At 70.6% G+C, this 4,367-nt stretch overlaps 1 non-coding gene across 1 annotated transcript; it reads left to right on the top strand.

The window, feature by feature from the left end:
* Positions 1-9: 9 nt before the first annotated feature.
* LOC135977589 (5S ribosomal RNA) lies at positions 10-128 on the top strand. Its single transcript, XR_010595024.1, has one exon. It is a non-coding gene; the product is annotated as a 5S ribosomal RNA (ribosomal RNA).
* The last annotated feature ends 4,239 nt before the right edge of the window (positions 129-4,367 follow it).

The following is a 4,367-nucleotide window of genomic DNA, read 5'->3' as shown; positions in this document are numbered from 1 at the left end:
GGGCCGGGTGCCTACGGCCATACCGGACCGAACGCCCCCGATCCCGTCCGATCTCGGAAGGTAAACCGTCCCGGGCCTGGCTAGTACTTGGATGGGTGACCGCCTGGGAATCCCAGGTGCCGTAGGCAGCTTTTCCCGGTCCGAGTCAGCTCTCTCTCCTTTTCTGGGGGGGAAGGAGAGGGGGGGACGGGCCGGAAAGCCCCTCGTCGCTCCTGCCGAGTCGGAGGTCGCGGCCGCAGGTCACGGGTCTGGGCGCCTGGGGTCCGGCTCCCCACCCACCCGGCTTCCTCCGCGGAGGACCCCCCCCGGGGCCACCGAAGCCGCTGGGGGAGACCCCGGGCATGGGGCGGACTGGCCCGGACCCTCCCGGCCGCCGGCCCGCAGGTCCGCCCCGAATCCCCCCCCGCGGCCACCCAGGCCAGGCCTGGCCAGGCGGGACGGACGGCGGGTGTCCAGCGCCCAGCGGCTTCCTCCAGCGGGGACCCACGGACCCCAAAGCCGCAGGGGGAGGCCCCGGGCCCGGGACGGACTCGCTCGGACCCCCTGCGCCCGGCCGCCGGCCCGCGGGACCGCCCCGAATCCCCCCGCGGCCACCCAGGCCAGGCCTGGCCAGGCGGGACGGACGGCGGGTGTCCAGCGCCCAGCGGCTTCCTCCAGCGGGGACCCACGGACCCCAAAGCCGCAGGGGGAGGCCCCGGGCCCGGGCCCGACTCGCTCGGCCCCCCCGCCTCCCCTGCGCCCGGCCCCCGGCCCGCGGGACCGCCCCGAATCCCCCCGCGGCCACCCAGGCCAGGCCTGGCCAGGCGGGACGGACGGCGGGTGTCCAGCGCCCAGCGGCTTCCTCCAGCGGGGACCCACGGACCCCAAAGCCGCAGGGGGAGGCCCCGGGCCCGGGCCCGACTCGCTCGGCCCCCCCGCCTCCCCTGCGCCCGGCCCCCGGCCCGCGGGACCGCCCCGAATCCCCCCGCGGCCACCCAGGCCAGGCCTGGCCTGGCGGGACGGACGGCGGGTGTCCAGCTCCCAGTGGCTTCCTCCAGCGGGGACCCACGGACCCCAAAGCCGCAGGGGGAGGCCCCGGGCCCGGGACGGACTCGCTCGGCCCCCCCGCCTCCCCTGCGCCCGGCCCCCGGCCCGCGGGACCGCCCCGAATCCCCCCGCGGCCATCCAGGCCAGGCCTGGCCTGGCGGGCCGGTGTGCGGCTCCCCCGGGCTTCCTCCCCCGACGACCCGCGCCCCCCTGAGCCGCAGGCGGAGACCCCGGCCCCGGGGCGGACCGGCCCGGGCTCGCTCGAGCCCCCTGCGCCCGGCCCGCAGGACCGCCCCCCCGAATCCCCCGGGAGAGGCCCGGCCTGCACGCCACTGACGACCCGCGGCCCCCAAAGTCGCAGGAGGCGCCCCCCCCCGGTTAGCCCCGTCTCGCTCCGCGCCCCCCGCCCCTCGCTGCCGGGACCGGGCGCCGCCCCAGAGTCAGCCGCAGCCGGCCGGCCTGAGAGCTGCCCTCCTGTGGACGACGGTGAGTTTACCTTGATACTAACCGGCCGTCAGCCAGGTCAACCCCATTGCTAGACTGGGGTGGACCTGGTGGCCGAGTGGGGACTTGGAACATTTGACAGCTGCTTCCCGGGGCTTGACCGGTTGTCCTGAACGCCCCCCACCCCCAGCCCCAGCCCCCGGCTCCTGCTCCCCTCTCCCCAGCCTCGGTGCTCCGCTCCCTGCCTCGGAGGCTGCCTCTCTGCGGCGCCTGCATCGCCTCCGAGGACGCGCACCCTCCGGAGGCTGGACGTAAACCCACCACTGCCGCTGACCCGGCTCTCCGAGGGACGACTGTGAGGCCTCCCCCCCCCCCCCACCCCCGGACCGCCCTGGGGACGACTGCTAAGCCTCCCCCACCGGACCGCCCGGGGCAAGACTGCTAAGCCTCCCTCCCACACACACACACACACACTGTCGGGGGAGGACTATTAAGCTTTCCCCCTGGAGCGCCCGGGGCGGACGACTGTTAAGCCTGCCCCCGGAGTCCTCGGGGGAGGACTATTAAGCTTTCCCCCCTGGAGCGCCCGGGGGGGGACGACTATTAAGCCTGGCCCCCGGAGTCCTCGGGGGACGACTATTAAGCCTCCCCCGGACTGGCCGGGGGGCGACTATTAAGCCTCCCCCGGACCTGCTCCGTCTCGACTATTAAGCCCCCCTCTGTGGTCCTCAAGACCACTGCCGTGCTGCCCTCGGAGTGGGGTGACACCCGGGCCGGAAAGCAAACCGGCCACCAGGTCAACCCGTCGAATCCAATGGGTTGACCTGGTGGCCGGAAAGCAAACCAGCCGCCAGGTCAACCCGTCGAAACCAATGGGTTGACCTGGTGGCCGGAAAGCAAAACGGCCGCCAGGTCAACCCAGTAGATTCAGCGGGTTGACCTGGTGGCCGAACGGGGACTTTGAAAATTTGACAGCCGCTTCCCGGGGGTTGACCTGTTGTCCCGGTGGGGACTTTGAACATTTGACAGCCGCCTCCCAGGGCTTGACCTATTGTCCCGGTGGGGACTTTGAGAATTTTACAGCCGCTTCCCGGGGCTTGACCTGGTGGCCGAGTGGGGACGTTGAACATTTGACAGCCGCTTCCAGGGGGTTGACCTGTTGTCCTGAACGCCCCCCACCTCCCCCCCGGCTCCTGCTCCCCACTCCCCAGCCTCGGTGCTCCGCTCCCTGCCTCGGAGGCTGCCTCTCTGCGGCGGCTGCATCGCGTCCGAGGACGCTCACCCTCCGGAGGCTGGACGTAAAGCCTGACACCCGCCACCGCCGCCGACACGGCTCTCGGAGGGACGACTCTGAGGCCTCCCCCCACCCCCGGACCGCCCTGGGGACGACTGCTAAGCCTCCCCCCCGCCCACACCCACACCCACACTGTCGGGGGATGACTCTTAAGCCTCTCCCAGACTGCCTGGGGAACGACTATTAAGCCTGCCCCCCGGAGCACTCGGGGGACGACTATTAAGCCTCCCGCGGACTGCCCGGGGGATGACTATTAAGCCTCCCCTGGAACGACTATTAAGCCTCCCCCGGACTGGCCGGGGGGCGACTATTAAGCCTATCCTCGGGGGAGGACTATTAAGCTTTCCCCCTGGAGCGCCCGGGGGGACGACTATTAAGCCTGGCCCCCGGAGTCCTCGGGGGACGACTATTAAGCCTCCCCCGGACCTGCTCCCTCTCGACTATTAAGCCCCCCCTCTGCGGTCCTCAGCACCACTGCCGCGCTGCCCTGGGAGTGGGGTGACATCCGGTCCGGAAAGCAAACCGGCCACCAGGTCAACCCGTCGAATCCAATGGGTTGACCTGGTGGCCGGAAAGCAAACCGGTCGCCAGGTCAACCCGTCGAATCCAATGGGTTGACCTGGTGGCCGGAAAGCAAACCGGCCGCCAGGTCAACCCAGTAGATTCAGCGGGTTGACCTGGTGGCCGAACGGGGACTTTGAAAATTTGACAGCCGCTTCCCGGGGGTTGACCTGTTGTCCCGGTGGGGACTTTGAACATTTGACAGCCGCCTCCCAGGGCTTGACCTGTTGTCCCGGGGGGGACTTTGAACATTTGACAGCCGCTTCCCGGGGCTTGATCGGTTGTCCTGAACGCCCCCCCCACCCACCCACCCCAGCCCCCGGCTCCTGCTCCCCTCTCCCCAGCCTCGGTGCTCCGCTCCTTGCCTCAGAGGCTGCCTCTCTGCGGCAGCTGCATCCCGTCCGAGGACGCTCACCCTCCGGAGGCTGGACGTAAAGCCTGACACCCGCCACCGCCGCCGACCCGGCTCTCCGAGGGACGACTCTGAGGCCTCCCCCCACCCCCCGGACCGCCCTGATGACGACTGCTAAGCCTCCCCCACCGGACCGCCCGGGGGAAGACTGCGACGCCTCCCGCCAGGCCCCCACCCAGCCTGGGGGAAGACTGCTAAGCCTCCCCCCCCACACACACACACACACTGTCGGGGGATGACGATTAAGCCTCTCCCGGACTGCCCGGGGGACGACTATTAAGCCTCCCCTGGAACCACTATTAAGCCTGCCCCCGGAGTCCTCGGATGACGACTGCTAAGCCTCCCCCACCGGACCGCCCGGGGCAAGACTGCTAAGCCTCCCTCCCACACACACACACACACTCTCGGGGGAGGACTATTAAGCTTTCCCCCTGGAGCGCCCGGGGCGGATGACTGTTAAGCCTGCCCCCGGAGTCCTCGGGGGACGACTATTAAGCCTGGCCCCCGGAGTACCCGGGGGACGACTATTAAGCCTCCCCCGCACTGGCCGGGGGACGACTATTAAGCCTCCCCCGGACCTGCTCCGTCTCGACTATTAAGCCCCCCTCTGCGGTCCTCAGCACCACTGCC

The sequence above is a fragment of the Chrysemys picta genome, unplaced genomic scaffold (assembly GCF_011386835.1).
Source record: "Chrysemys picta bellii isolate R12L10 unplaced genomic scaffold, ASM1138683v2 scaf4, whole genome shotgun sequence".
NCBI classification, from domain to species: Eukaryota; Metazoa; Chordata; order Testudines; family Emydidae; genus Chrysemys; species Chrysemys picta.
Note: the sequence above shows the minus strand (reverse complement) of the source record. Positions and strands in the feature narration are given on the sequence as shown.